Below are 17,122 nucleotides of genomic sequence, written 5' to 3' on the forward strand. Positions count from 1 at the left end.
ATAATTGTACTGCTTGTTAGAATTAGACCTGAAGTCCATCACTGGATATGATTGATTCTAAAACTATCTATGCCTTTTTATAGGATGCAATTTATCTGAACCTATGGTGATCACATAAAATTAACTGTTTTCTACTTAAAAATGGGCAACCACCAATCTGCTTTCTGACTCTACAGATGTGCCTTTTTCTGCACATTCCCTCTTAGTGAAATCATATACTCTGCGGCCTTTTATGGTTGGCTTCTTTAACATAATGTAATGCTTCGGAGGTTCATCCATGTTGTAATGTCCGTTGTGGCTTCATCCCTGTCTATTGACAAATAAAGTTCTGTTGCATGGATGGACCAAAAAAAAAAAAATGAAATCATTAACTTGTATCTCCTTGAGGTTGTAAGGCCTTCATAATATAGCCAAATCCTTTAAAATTCATGTGGTGAGGGGACATCTGACATGTCTTTTCACGTGGGATTGAAGGAAAGGAGCCACTGGCCACAGATATTGTACATATGGACCTTTTTATGAACATAAGACTTTATTTTGCTGTTTCCCTAATACATAGTCATGCAGTTCATATTTGAACATTTTTGGTAATCTGGTAAGCCTATTTAAAAGTTTTTTCTTATAGTGACCTAAAATATACCTTTCTCTGATTTCCACCCATTGTCCCTTCCTTTTCTTCTGCTGTTTATAACTCTGGGAAGTCTGGTGCTGACACAAGCTGGACACCAAGAGCAGAGTCGTAAAGAAAAGACAAATAGGAAAGGGAATAACTATCCTTACTGTAGACACAAAGGTGAATAAATAGGACTACACAAACCTCAAGACCTAGATCATATGATCCATGCTCAATACGTTTAAATTTTGTTGGTGAAACACAAAAGAGACAAATGTGGAGAATGAATTGTATTCAAAGCCAACTGCAACATCTCAAACATAACTAGTCTATTAGGAGGTGATGCGTGGTAGACAGGGTTCAACCTCCAGAGGAGGAAGTCTTTAAAAGGGAGATGGATGGTAAGGCACCCTTGAGAAGGTTCAGAGCAGGGCCCCAGTGCCAGTGGGAGAATGAAGTCAAAATCGGAGCTCAAACGCATGACGCCTACACGGTGAACAATTAGAAAGGCTATAGCTTAGATGAATAGTAGAGTTTGTTAACTCATTAATTCATCAAAAAATGTTTATGGAGTATCTGATATGCTTTAGGCAGCACCCTGATAAGTGGTAGAGACACAATAGAGAAGAAGACAGATCAGATCTTTAGCCTTCAGATTCACTGAATATCATGGCATTGAGGCTCAAGATTCAATTGTCAGGATTATATAAATCTATCCTATTTTTATACGTATGTTATGTTGCAGCATCATAGCTCTCAAAAATATGCTGAAATAAATTAGGCAAAAAAAAATTGTAGAACTGCATTGCCCTTTCTTGAAGAATAACATTGACACATCTGTTCAAATACATTAACATGCCCATTTTGGCTTACTCATTATGATGTGAACAAGGTGTTCCCATGTCATTGTAAATACCCACACCATTTCCTCACAAGATAGAATGCATCCTTGTGGTTGTGCATGAATGAACGTTGGCAAGTGGCAAATGTTCTTTTGCCTTAGTTTTCCCTAGTGATCTACACTTGACATTCAGTGAAACTCAGATTTGGCATAGATTATCACTTTCATAATGAAATAAGGAGGGGTAGGGAGAAAGGGAGAAGTGAGTCAGCCATTTTATAATGCATTAAAATGTGAGCATAGCAATTCCAAATTAATCACCATGTTGATGACTGCAGCTGGGAGATAATGCAGACTAATGGGTGTTTATACAATTTTAAAGCTATATAGCACTTTGACATACATTTTTTTGGCGGGGGGATTTTCTTTTTATTATTATTATTATTATTATTATACTTTAAGCTACTCATCTGACAAAGGGCTAATATCCAGAATCTACAATGAACTCAAACAAATTTACAAGAAAAAAACAAACAACCCCATCAAAAAGTGGGCAAAGGATATGAAGAGACACTTCTCAAAAGAAGACATTTATGCAGCCAAAAGACACATGAAAAATGCTCATCATCACTGGCCATCAGAGAAATGCAAAACATTTTTTTACTTTAGAACCACTAAACTGATTAATTTATCAATGTTAATCCTTCCTCTTTGTGTAAATCTAGTTGACAGCCCTTTGGGAGAGGTGTTGGAGATGCTAACTGTCTACAATTCAATCCACCTATTGATGTGTTGATGGAATGCTAGGCTTAGGAATGGTACTCATAACCCCTGTTATGATGTGTAAAAAATCCAGGAAGGTACAGAAGCACTTTTGAAGTCTTGATCAAATGAATTAAGGGGAGATATAACTTCAAAACACATTCCATTTAAATCCAACAAGGTCTAGGTGAATATTTTTACTAAGAAGTGTTGTCTACATAACTATAAAATTTTGATTGACCCTTCCCTAGTAGATGACCACTTCACATGGCTATTTCCTGAATAAACTCAGAGAAGGTGATTCTAGAGAAAGCTTACCAGGAGAAATAGATGTGTTTTAGAAGTGGATACTTTCTGGAAATGTTTATGTTTAAAAATACTTTTCCCTAAATTCTCTGTTTTGTATGATCTTTGATTTTGCTGACTTTGGTCAGTCCCTTTTCAGGGATGTAAACTGTGTGATTGATGAAGGATTATTGTATGGAACTTTCAGACACTATACTTTCTTTTTCACAGAAGAAGTACATTGTTTTTTCTCTAAACTTTGGGGAAAAATACCTAAAGGACCTTAAGACTAAAAGAACAAAATTTAAAAACACAAGTAGCTATTGCCAGTTTTGATCTCTATATTTGACATAAAAAAGGAAATAAGTTGATATATTTTAAAAATGCATTTGAGACACTAGAATGAAATATCAAAAAGGGACAGTTTCTGAAAAAGGCTGAAAAATATTCCTTCTGGGTTTCCTAACCCTAAATCCTTCAGCATAGAGAGATTTTATAAGAAGAGTAAGTAAAGGACATCAAGGAGTAAATAAATAGGGTTGTGTCTTCATATTTGAAAGTGCAGAAGAGAAAATACTTTACCACTTGTTTCCTTAGATCATCTATCTCATCAGGGGTGGGATGGGGCATTATACAACTGCTTCTCTTCAAAAATGTTTTGTTATAAGTTTCCTCTATCCTTATATTTCAGAAAATTCAATAGCTCAATGTGTACTAATATTCTGGCCTCACCTTTTCATGCCCCTATGAATTATCTAGATATTTGCAAGGTGAAATCATATATGAGGCAAAGGATGTGCCTTTTTTACTACCACAAATTCTCAGTTACAAATGGACAGGAATATACTTAATATCTGGGCTCTGGTATGCAAAATTTGTTTCACTGAAAATATTTATGTTTAAATTGCTTGCAATCACTTCTAAATTTGCATGCTGGGATTCTGAAACATACCTGCAATAACAATCTGTCTGGTACCTTAATTCCTAAGAATTATGAGCCATAGTTGTTAAAGAATATCCTCACATTTTGCAGAAGTGTAATTACCACATACCCGTTGGGATTATAGATTCACAGTTTCTTTACTCTTAACATGGCTTTTTCCTTTGGCATCCAATAATCAAGCATAAAAGGCAAATTCATCTGTTTTGTGCTTAGATCACTAAAAGTTAACTCATTCTCATTTAGGTTTATGTGCCCTTATTCTAGTGGATCTTGGAGGGAACCTTTAATCTACTGAATCTCCTTCCCATGAAGCTCAATAAATCCTACCTCAATTCACCAAAACTGGACAAAGTGCTGTTTTAACTGGTGTCCCAGTGTATCAGCTCACTCTTACACTGCTATAAAGAACTACCTGAGACTGGATAATTTATGAAGCAAAGAGGTTAAATTGACTCACAGTTTTATAGGCTTTATAGGAAGCATGGTTGGGGAAGCTTCAGGAAACTTAACAATCATAGCAGGAGAGCAAAGGGGAAGCAAGCACCGTCTTCACATGGTGCAGCAGGAGAGAGTAAGAAAAAGGGGAAGTGACATATACTTTTAAACAATCAGATCTCCTGAGAACTCCCTCACTATCATGGGAACAGCAGCAAGGAAATCTGTCCCCATGATCCAATCACCTCCCACTAGGTCCCTTCCCCAACATTAGGGATTACAGTTCAACATGAGATTTGGGTGGGGACACAGAGCCAAGCCATATCATTCTGCCCCTGGCCCCTCCCAAATCTCATGTTCTTCTCACATTTCAAAACCAATCATGCCTTCCCAACAATCTGCCAGAATCTTAACTAATTCCAGCATTAACTCAAAAGTCCAAGTCCAAAGTCTTATCTGAAACAATGCAACTCCCTTCTGCCTATGAGCCTGTAAAATCAAAATCAGGTTAGTTACTGCCAAGATACAATGCAGGTATAAGCATTGGGTAAATGCTACCATTCCAAAAAGGAGAAATTGACCAAAACAAAGGGGTTACAGGCCCCATGTGAGTCCAAAACCCAGCAGGGCAGTCATTAAATCTTAAAGCTCCAAAATAATCTCCTTCGACTCCATGTCTCACATTCAGGTCATGCTGATGCAAGGAGTGAGCTCCCAAGACTCCACCTCTGTGTTTCTGCAGGGTACAGGCCTTGCAGATACTTTCACAGGCTGGTGTTAAGTTCCTGTGGCTTTTCCAGGTACATAGTACAAGCTATCAGTGAATCTACCATTCTGTGTTCTGGAGGATGGTGGCCCTCTTCTCAGAGCTCCACTAGGCAGTGCCCTAGTGAGGACTCTGTGTTGGGGCTCCAACCCCACTTTTCCCCTCTGCAGTGCCTTAGTAGAAGTTCTCCACAAGGGCTCCACCCCTGTGCAGATTTCTGCCTGGACATCCAGGCATTTCTATAAATCCTCTGAAATCTAGGAATAGGCCCCCAAAACTCAACTCTCACCTTCTGCACACCTACAGGCCCAAAACCATGTGGAAGCTGCCAAGGCTTGGGGCTTGCACCCTCTGAAGCAGTGGCCTGAGCTATACCTTGGCCCATTTTAGCCAAGATACATTCTTTCACCAGATACGCTAAATTATCTCCCTAAAGTTCAAAGTTTCACAGATCTCTAGAGCAGAGGCAGAATGCCACCAGTCTCTTTGCTAAAGCACAGCAAAAGTGACCTTTGCTCCAGTTCCCAATAAGTTCCTCATCTGCATCTAAGACCTCCTCAGCTGAGACTTCATTGTCCATATCACTATCAGCATTTTGATCACAACCATTCAACAAGTCTCTAGGAAGTTCCAAACTTTCCCTCATTTTGCTATCTTCTTCTGATCCCTCCAAACTGTTCCAGCCTCTGCCCATTACTCAATTCCGAAGTTGCTTCTACATTTTCAGAGATCTTTATAGCAATGCTCCCCTTATCTGGTACCAATTCTCTGTATTAGTCCATTCTGACACTGAAAGAAAAAAAAAACTATGTGAGACTGAGTAATTTGTGAAGAAAAGATGCTTAATCTTCCTGTACAGCAGTTCCACAGCTATACAGAAAAGATGGTTGGGGAGGCCTCAGAAAACTTACAATCATGGCAGAAGGGTGAAGGGGAAGCAAGCACCTTCTTCACATGGTGGAGTGGGAAAGAGAGAGTGAAAGGGGAAGTGGTATGCAATTATAAACAACCAGTTCTCATGAGACTCACTGACTCTCATGAGAACAGCAAGGGGGAAATCCACCTCCATGACCAATCCCCACCAGGTCACCCCACACTGCAACATTAAGGATTACAGCTCAACATGAGATTTGGGTGGAGACAAAGAGCCAAACCATATCACTCAGCTGCTGGAGATATTTTTCCTGGAAGAAAGCAGGTATACTGTCTATTTCAGTCTCAGATGCTTCACATTATTCTCCTACTAGAAGACCTAAGCTGAAACTGCTGGTTGTGTCAAAGGATAATGTGAAACATACTCTATTCATTGAAAGAAGAAGAACCTGGGGCACCCACTAATTTTAGAAGCCTCAGGGAATCAAATCTTTAAGCTGTTGACATATTTGATCATATACTGTATCCAAGATCTTCCAGGGCTTTCCTCAGAAATATTATGTTTATTCAGTTACATCTTTCTTAAAGATGGTGGAGGACATTGTATTTTCTGCCCAAGGCCCCCATTGCCCTGGTGATCAGCAATTCCATGTACTACCACCACTTTGATTTATTGATTTACTCCAGGAATACCTGGGCTACTGCTGTCTGCTTCTGCTTTTTCTTTCTTAGTGTCCTGCCTTTCTGCCCTCCAACCATTCTGGGGCAATAAGAAAGGGTTAGTCTTTAATCTGCCTCCTTTAGGATCCCTCAGGATAAATTCCCCTTTTTCCCTCAATAACTGAATGTGCCTAATAAGTCTTTGATTATTTTACCATCATGTACCAAGCTTAACATTAGTGCACTCTGACATGAGAAGAGTGCTGTGTTAGCCTTGTTTCCTCTCCTCTCACATAAGCTATTCAATCATTTTTACTATCGAGCTCACACGCAAAAAATGTCTCAGACCTAGATCAAAGAAATCAGAGATGAATTCAAAGACACAAGACTCATAGATATTTTATTAATTACTCAACAGTGATACCTACCAAATTATACATCTGAGCAAGTTTCCCTGCTATTCTTCAATAGAATTCACTCGAGACAGTGGTAATACTCAGCAACCTCATATGGGGTGAGAGGTGCACCACATCTGAGAAGCCCTGAACAATCAAATCTTCTCCTTTTTATTTTTATTTATTTTTATTTATTTTATTTGTTTTTTATTATACTTTCGGTTCTAGGGTACATGTGCACAATGTGCAGGTTTGTTACATATGTATACATGTACCATGTTGGTGTGATGCACCCATTAACTCATCATTTACATTAGGTTTATCTCCTAATGCTATCCCTCCCCTATCCCCCCACCCTACGACAGGCCCTGGAGTGTGATGTTCCCCTTCCTGTGTCCAAGTGTTCTCATTGTTCAATTCCCACATATGAGTGAGAACATGCAGTGTTTGGTTTTTTGTCCTTGTGATAGTTTGCTGAGAATGATGGTTTCCAGCTTCATCCATGCCCCTACAAAGGACATGAACTCATCATTTTTTATGGCTGCATAGTATTCCATGGTGTATATGTGCCACATTTTCTTAATCCAGTCTATCATTGATGGACATTTGGCTTGGTTCCAAGTCTTTGCTATTGTGAATAGTGCTGCAATAAACATAAGTGTGCATGTGTCTTTATAGCAGCATGATTTATAATCCTTTGGTTATATACCCAGTAATGGGATGCTGGGTCAAATGGTATTTCTAGTTCTAGATCCTTGAGGAATCGCCACACTGTCTTCCACAATGGTTGAACTAGTTTACAGTCCCACCAACAGCGTAAAAGTGTTCCTATTTCTCCACATCCTCTCCAGCATCTGTTGTTTCCTGACTTTTTAATGATCGCCATTCTAACTGGTGTGAGATGGTATCTCATTGTGGTTTTGATTTGCATTTCTTTGATGACAAGTAATGATGAGCATTTTTTCATAAATGGTGCTGGGGAAACTGGCTTGTCATATATAGAAAGCTGAAACTGGATCCCTTCCTTACACCTTATACAAAAATTAATTCAAGATGGATTAAAGACTTAAATGTTAGACCTAAAACCATAAAAACCCTAGAAGAAAACCTAGGCAATACCATTCAAGACATAGGCATGGGCAACAAAAGCCAAAATTGATAAATGGGATCTAATTAAACTAAAGAGCTTCTGCACAGCAAAAGAAACTACCATCAGAGTGAACAGGCAACCTACAGAATGGGAGAAAATTTTTGTAATCTACTCATCTGACAAAGGGCTAATATCCAGAATCTACAAAGAACTCAAACAAACTTGCAAGAAAAAAACAAACAACAACCCCATCAAAAAGTGAGCGAAGGATATGAACAGACACTTCTCAAAAGAAGACATTTATGCAGCCAACAGCCACATGAAAATCTCCTTTTTAAAAGGCCTTGTCAGAAACAACTTATGCTGCTATATAAGGCAATAATTTTGCAACTCAACAAAGGCATATCCTATGTGTCCAAAAGACCAGGTTCCAAGATTTGAAATTCTTCTGTGCCAGCAATTTTGCAATCTCAATTTATCTGAGACTCTTGTCATAAAACCTGGACATTTCTCATTTATGTTCTTTTAAGCTCTTCCCTGGGGCAGTCCTGGCCACAGAGTACCATAGCAATGATGGACATATAGATGGGATTTAACACTACAGAAATGGGTGAAGTTGCTTGGGGTAAAGATGTTGAGTGAGAAGAGCAGATATCCCAGGACTGAGATACAAATTATCCTAATATTTGAGGGTTGGGGAGAAGGAACAAGGAGAGTCTCTTAAGGAAAACCAATAAAGAGTGGTCAGAGAAGTAGTAATAGAATCAGAAATGTTTGAAAACAAAGAAACAGACAACTGTATTGAATGTCTCTGAAAGTTCAAGTAAAAACAGCAATTAAAAAGTATCTATTGGGGACCAGTGTGGTGGCTCATGCCTGTAATCCCAGCACTTTGGGAGGCTGAGGCGGGAGGATCACCTGATGTCAGGAGTTCAAGACCAGCCTGGCCAACATGGAAACTCCGTCTCTACTAAAAATACGAAAAGTAGCCGGGTGTGGTGTCGCATGCCTGGAATCCCGCCTACTCAGGAGGCTGAGGCAGGAGAATTGCTTGAATCCAGGAGGCAGAGGTTGCAGTGAGCTGAGATTGTGCCACTGCACTCTCACCTGGGCGACAAAGTGAGACTCCATCTCAAAAAAAATACCAAAAAAACCCACAAACTATCTATTGTGTTTGTTTGTCAGTACCAGAATGGAAAACAAAAACAAAGTAGAATAGGCTTGGAGAGGAAATGGGCTGAAAGAAGTAGGGATAGTGTACATAGAAAAGATTTTCAAGAAGCTTGCTCATAAAGGAGAGTTAAAGCAGCAAGACCAAGAATGGTGGCTGGGCATGTGAGTCAGAAGATAGTCATAACTATTATTGTTATAAATATAATGCTGTAATTTGAGCATTGTGCTAAGCATTTCACGTGTTTTAGTCTGTGACACATACTATAATTATCTTCAATTTACCTATAAGGAAATTGAGGCACAGACACTGAATAACATCCCTCAGGCCACCCTGCTGAGAATTCAATGCAGCAGTCCAGTCCAGTGCTTGCATTCCTAATCACTGCACTTCTCTGTTTCACCCTATGATCATGGGCATATTTGGAAGGTCCAGAGTTTCTGCTATGGCTTTGCTACATGTGTTCTATGTGACTTCTCAAAACTCAACTTTTATAAGCTTGTCATCTGTATGTACAACACGTCTATTCCTGGATGTGTGGGGAAGAAAAAGACTATAAAAACATTACTGTTACACAACACCTCCATTGGTTATGAATATGTTTGCAACTTAGAAACATTTCATCCATTCTTCAAAAGAAACAAATAGACATTTCAAGAATTTTGAAGACTATTCTTATTTCTATCCCTCAGAAGGCAAGGAAAAATATACACTCACATAAAGAAAATGATTCTAATAGAGATAGAGTGTTCCATGGGGATTTGGTTGAAAACACTTAAAGTCAAACATGATAAAGCTCCTAGTAAGAACCTTGAGAAACAACTGCTCTGACAGAGAGGGGGAAGATGACACATTCGGGTCCCCTGGGCTGGAGTGATATTATCTTGAGAGGGAGTGTGATGGGAAGATGGAGAGCATGGAGTCTTCTTAAAGGACATTGAGAATGTTGCTGGAGGGAAGCATCATCTCAGGGGTCCACAGTGGTGAGGACCTCAAGTCCTTTGTCTGGGATTCTAAAAGCATTCATGTCCCTCTGCTGTAGAAAGAAATATTATTCTAGACTAAAGAAGTTACTCTGCATCAGTTTTAAATGAGTGCTATTTTCCTCTCTTGCTACTACTTTAGCACATCCTTGTTACTTGCAAATAATAGGATGTGCTGCTTTTATCTAATTTTTAGAATAGAATAGGACTTCATGATGCCAATCAGTTTTCTAACTTTTGCAGTTATACAGTCACGGAAGTATTGCCTCCAATCCTAGCTCTTAGTCTTGTAGTCCTGCAGATTAAAGCCACAAATTCACAATATGACATGCTGTGAAACCTAGATATTTGATAAATAAATATGCATTCTTTGTAATATGGCCTTTGCTTGCATTTTCACCTCCTGCCATTTGCTACTTCCTTCCAGGGACATACCTGCAAATAGACACATGTACTAGCAGTTTCTATACAGGTTTGTCTCTCTGATTTGTGTGTGTTGCCTCCTTTATGTATTGTTCCCTGTTGCTTGCTGTCATAGTCCATTCAGGCTTCTATAACAAGTAGCAGAGACTATATGGCTTACAAACAACAGAAATTTAGCTCTCACAGTTCTGGAGGGTGAGAATTCCAAGACCCAGGAGCCAGAAGATTCGGTGTCTGGTGAGGGCCCAGTTGCTGTTTTAAAGAGAGCTGTCTTCTAACTGTGTCTACACATGGCAGGAGGTGTGAGAAAAAAGGAGCTCTTTGAGGTTTTTTTTTGTTTTGTTTTTTGAGACAGAATACCGCTCTGTCGCCCAAGCTGGAGCTCAGTGGCGCGATCTCGGCTCACTGCCTCCCGGGTTCACGCCATTCTCCTGCCTCAGCCTCCATTCATGCTGGTTCTTCCTGGTAACCTAGTCACCTCCCAAGGGCCTCACCTTCTAATGCCTTCACATTGGGGGTTAGGATTTCAAAATATGGATTTTGAGCTGACATAGACATTCAGACCATAGTATCTGCTGACTAACTTTTCGTTCATTTGATAAAATACAGTTCACATATCTCAGCTTCCTGAAGTCCCTCGGGGATCTCTCTCAGTGAAGCTGTATATGTTTCTTTCATTGTATTTTCTGTTGAAGACAGGGATTATGCCACATTCATCATTGTAGCACGAAGTCCAAGGCAAAGTGTCCAGGATGTAATAAGTAATGAATACATATTTGCCCTATAACCAGCTTATAAATGATGAACCCATGAATAGAACTCAAAGTCTCTTGGTGTCTACCGGTCCTATAATGTGCAATGTACCAATCAGGGAACAGGGATACTTTAGTCAGCATCCGGATGGGAAAGATGGCACAGTAAATGGAGTAATTGAGAAGAGTGGCAAAGGGAATTTTTTACAAAGGTGTAGCCAAGGTTAAGGGAAACCATCAAGGGGTAATAAACATGCAGAGCAGTTACAGCAGAGACTGTAGGGCTGATGTGAGGACCGTTTACCAAACCTGCAGAGAGCCACATACAAGAGCTCCCTGAGAGGAACTGTGGCCTAGGAGGTGGGAAAACAACATGCTGCCAGTCACGGAGGGAAGCCAAGGGGTCATCAGCTCACTTGCATCTCCTACTGTTCCTTTGTTCTCCTACAAGTGCTTCCCATTGGTCAATCCCAGCAGGAAACCAATGGGTAACACATCCAGTTGTTGTTGTCTATAAAATTCAGACTCCTGAGGCTCTGAACATGGTGAAGCCAGATAGACATGGAATTAGAGGAGCAAACAAATATATATAGCACAAAGAAAGGGACTGAACTCACTTCTTCAGCAAATGAAGGCTGATGGAGGGATTCTGGAGACCAGGGTAAGATAAACTGGAAAAGGTTCAAAAACAGCAAGTAGGCCAGGCATGGTGGCTCACACCTGTAATCCTACTACTTTGGGAGGCTGAGGTGGGCAGATTACTTGAGGTCAGGAGTTTGAGACCAGCCTGGCCAACATGGCAAAACCCTGTCTCTACTAAAATAACAAAAAACACAAAAAGCCAGGAATGGTGGCAAGTGCCTGTAATCCCAGCTACTCAGGAGGCTGAGGCACAAGCATTGCTTGAACCCTGGAGGCGGAGATTGCAGTGAGCCAAGATGGCACCATTGCACTGTAGCCTGGGTGATGGAGTGAGACTGTCTCAAAAAAACAGCAAGTAGAATACAGTCCTAATAAAGTGTCAAGAGTAAAAAGCTGAGAATAGTAGAAACCAGATGTTATGCAATGCAACATGAACCCAGCATTGAACAGGCGATTTTTAATGAGAAATAGAGGGTAGAGCCAGGAGAAGTTCTCTAAGACAATAGAGTTGGTTGTAGGGACTTTTTATAAAATACCTGCAAGTAAATAGGTTTATTTACAGGTGAAAGGAGAGCTGATGAGTCTGCAGGGCTGGTTTTGACAGCTACACAAAGGTCTAAGATAGGATTTCTAACTTTAGGAACTCTCTAAATTGCTAAGGCAAACAGTGCCAGATGTTAATTCAAGAGTGCAGTCCACATCTTAGCATCTCAGGTCTCTGAGGACACTCCTGTAATTGCCAATCCTTATCTTTGAAAACCATTTTTGAAACATTTCCAGCAACAATACCCTGACATTCTTTGGCACCACAGGCATCATGCTTGCAAAGTGGATATTTATGCAATTATATTTTATGCTATCCAAAAAGAACTACCAGTAAGTTGGTTGTTGTAGATTTATTTAAGTTTTAATCAGATCGCTACACATGAGGCATGACTCGACATTTTATTTTCAGTCACTGTCAGTTCAGTCAAGGAAAAGGTCATTTGCACAGGTAATGGTTACTCTAGAAACAAGTTTCCCCTTTCCCTCTGCACCACCATTTCTAAGCTTGTTGCTCTCCTATAGTACAGCAGCTCCAGAATTTTTTAGTGGCAAGAGACAGAAACCCAACTCAGACTAATGGAAGCAGGAAAGGAAACTGGGAAACACAGGACTGCAGTGGGATTGGAGTGCATCTTGATGCAGGGCCTGAAGGACTCTGCCTTCTCTAAGTTCTTGTTGTCTTTGTTTGGCTCTTTTCTGTAGTCCCTCATCCCATAATGGGAATGATGATCACCTGCAATTCCAAACGCTCATCCTCCCACTTTACCAGTTCCAGGGATAAATACAGTGTCCCTTGCTGGCTGTGACAAAATTTCCTGTGATCGTCCCCAAGTTGCTCCATCTTGGTCTTGTGCTACACTTGGTCTTGTGCTGGGTCTTGGTTTTGTGTGGCAGGAGTAGGGGTAAGATAAGGGGTGAGTAAAGATTCCATTAACTCATGGAATTGCTCTTTTTTCTCTGTGTCTCTTTTTCTCTCTTTTCCATCTATCTATCTACCTACCTATTCATGTATCTAAACATTGATATGTCTTTGAATGGAATACTAGTATTCTGAATTATGTTGACTTTGAATTGAACTGAATGGCTGAATGGAAGAAAGGAAAATAAATGAAAAAACACAATGGGCAAAGGTGTGCCATTACTCTACCTTCATCCTGCCCAGGTAATATGGTACATCACAATTACTTGGAGCATTAAGTCTTACAAGTCCTAGGCCTCAATCTTGTTCTTCTACCCAGTGGCCTAAGATCAGTGGGATCTTGGATATAAATATCATAAGGCACCAATATCCATCTTGTTTAATTGTAAAATTCCTCCTACACTTCTTTTTTCCTTCTGTTCTCTCTCACCTCCCAGTTTCACAGTTAACTTAGGCATGCAAACTTGTTCTTGCCAAGTGATTCAGCCCAGGGAAGCTGAAGTATGTCAATGCTGCAAAAATAAATTTATTTGCAGTTTCATATCTCATCTTAAAAATTTATCTAAATGTTTCAATCTATTCCACATTATAGTGTGTTTATTTTAATATAAAATAATGTGTCCATCTGGCCTTTAAGTAAATCTGGTGGTAGAGAAAGACAGGCCATGCTTTCCTTTGCTTTGAACCTCCCAGGCACACTGGTCTGAATATCTCAATCCAATAAACAAGGCTGTGTTTAGTGGATCACACAGAAACCAAACACAGGTAAGAACATGAAGATATAATCGCTGGCTAAAAATCAATCCTATTGACTCATGATCATTTTCATATTCACTGAAATTTCAGTTTCCTTGAGTGTCTTGACAATTACTGGAATTTCCCAAATGAGAGACTACAAATTACAATTTTTCAAGAAGACACTTCCATGAGGTATTTCAAATTGTTATAATGTCCATAGTGATCTTATTGTCTATTTATTTTTTATCAAGTTGACATTTTTGAGTTGAAAAAAGGCTTGTGTTTATTATTTAAAGCAAGATATTTTTGTTAAAGTGAGACACTATACCTGGCAATTTGACAGTGCAGTGCCATTAGCCAATTTGAGAACACAAGGTTGTTCAGGCTGCCAGAATAAGTGCATGTGTGCTCTTGTACACTGCTGTCTTGCCATCATTACTGTGCTGCCTGGGAGGAATGCCTTTGACCAGTGTTCTCTGCTGCCCCTGGTTCTGTGTACATGGAAGTTCCTCCTTGTCCTTTATTCTCCTTGGCCACAGCTGGTGTGGATGTTAGAGACCATGTCTTCTTCTGGAGCTGTAATAGCCTTTGAAGCCTAGCTCTTTTTCTTCAAAGGTTTGGCACCTAAGGATTGTTTTAGATCTCATGAAATCAAAGGATTTTTTAGACCAGAGTTGTGGTTTCTTTAGCAATGTAATCTCTTCAAAAATTAGCAGGCTTCAGGCTGGGCACAGTGGCTGGTGCCTGTAATCCCAGCAGTTTGGGAAGCTGAGGCAGGTGGATCACCTGAGGTCAGGAGTTCGAGACCAGCCTGGCCAACATGGTGAGACCCCGTCTCTACTAAAAATACAAAAATTAGCCAGGCATGGTGGTGGGTGCCTGTAATCCCAGCTACCTGGGAGGCTGAGGCAGGAGAATCGCTTAAACATGGGAGGCAGAGGTTGCAGTGAGCCAAGATCACTCCATTGCACTCCAGCCTGGGTGACAGAGCGAGACTCTCTCAAAAAAAAAAAAAAAAAAAAAAAGTAGATTTTGGATCCTAAATTTTGGCTCCGTGTACCAGCAACCACTCACAAAGTTATTGGATAGGAAGACTTCTCAGACCCTGCGTGTTGCATGCATGCTCAGTGCCTCCCGCCCCACCCCACTTTCATCCCCGGTCCCCTCTTTCTCAAGTCAGTGGCTATTTCTTTGAGACTCTCTGGAACTGTAGGTGGGAAGTCTACATTCTTCATCCAATCTTTGCCCCAAATCACTTTATTCAACTGAGAGGTTTTATTAGACCTTTTCTTCAATGTCTTGTAACATCTCAGTTTTAACTATTTGCCATCTTCTAACAGCAAAACTAACTCCAATTTCTGTACTCTCTCGATTCCCTTTCAACTCTGCTTGGCTTATTCTTCTCTATTTTTCTCTGGTGTTTATCAGAGAAATATATTTCTTCTATATTTATCTCTGATAAATATTTTTATGTATTTTATATATGTATATATATTTTACAAATGTGTATATATAACACATACATATTTGTGTGTGTTATAAATACACACACAAATATATATATTTGTATTAACCTTAACTAGGAAGTCAGATAGATATATATATATATAGATATATATATATACACATACACACACACACACAAAGTTAATTCAAGTATATATATTTGTATATATTTATATATGTAAAAATATATATATTTTTTAATTTTAGCCCACATGGCTCTAAAGCCAAAGTAATGTGTATCTTCATGACTCATTATGCACCATTTTATTTTAGCTCATTTAAATTTTACACGATTTATTTTAGAGTTTGAGCTTACCCAATGGGAAGAGACATTAATGAAAGTTCTCAACGTAGGGCAAATCTGGTTCCTGCCTAAGGAAAATTTTTCCTAAATGCCATAGAGGAATGATCGAATCACTGACTGAAACATTTGCCAGGAAGTGCATCTGTATAAGAAAATATTGTCATTCATTCACAAATTAATTTATTCATTCACCAAAATTTAATAAGTGCTTAGTATGTGCCAGACACTGAACTAAGCAAAAAAAAAGCTATAAATAATTCATTCTTCCTATAGCGGTAGGAACAGATTGTATGCTTGTGGAGTCAAATTTATTATTATCCATATTTTTATGAATAAAAAATCAGAGTTTGATAAGTTACCTTAGATGCTCTACATCCTCCACTTAGAATAGGAAATGATAGAGTCAATACAGGCATCCAGGGCTGTCTCATGACAGCAGATACACGTTCAACTCCTTCGCTAAGTCAGTGAGGTTGCAGGTAGGAGCAGCTGATAGACTCAAAATGAGTAAGTCATGGCAAGTTTAAAAGAGGGACTAGGCCGAGCATGGTTGTTGATGCCTGTAACCCCAGCACTTTGGGAGGCCAAGGCGGGTGGATCACCTGAGGTCAGGAGTTCGAGGCCAGCCTGGCCAACATGGTGAAACCTCGTCTCTACTAAAAATACAAAAATTAGCCAGGCATGGTGGCTGGTGCCTATAATCCCAGCTACTTGGGAGGCTGAGGCAGGAGAATCGCTTGAATCCGGGAGGCAGAGGTTGCAGTGAGCCGAGATCATGGCACTGCATACCAGCTTGGGTGACAGAGCAAGATGCCATCTCAAAAATAAGATGAGGCGGAAGGGTGCTAGAAGCAAAAACATGGATGGACAAAGTATAAAGAAACACAGAGATTATGTAGTGCACTAGAGCACTAGACCTGGTAAAAATTGAGCACCATTAACACTTATAGGCCTGAAAAGAAAAGACGAGGGCAATTACTGGAAGCCAGAGAAAGGATGCTACCTGACGGAAAATAAGAACTTTGGTCACGGGTACAGCCAGCCCATTGTGACCCCACTGGGAGGGAGTCAGGCAATAAACATTCAAAACATCCCTTCCTTTAGTCTCCTGCCATTGTTCCTCATTGGCCAAAACAAGTCAGAACCTGATAGCAAGGGAGTCTACTGGTGAGTTAATTTTTATAGTTCGGCCTCCTGAATAACAGAAGAGAGCAGGAAAAGGAGAAAGGTGAAGTTGAGGGGAAGATCAGAAGATATACAGGGTAAAAAGTGGAGTGGAAAGTCTCTGAGATGGTAAGGAAGACAGCTAGTGTGACCACCTTAAGTAAGTGGTGAACTTACCTAATTCCACAGCATTTTTTTGAAAATGATATTTATCAAGATTTTACAATGGATCCAACTTAACTTTCACAGAAACAACACTTTTATGATAAATATAACTTTGCTTTATTAATATTTAATTATTTTATTATAGG

The sequence above is a fragment of the Pongo abelii genome, chromosome 7 (genome assembly GCF_028885655.2).
Source record: "Pongo abelii isolate AG06213 chromosome 7, NHGRI_mPonAbe1-v2.0_pri, whole genome shotgun sequence".
In the NCBI taxonomy this organism is placed as follows: Eukaryota; Metazoa; Chordata; class Mammalia; order Primates; family Hominidae; genus Pongo; species Pongo abelii.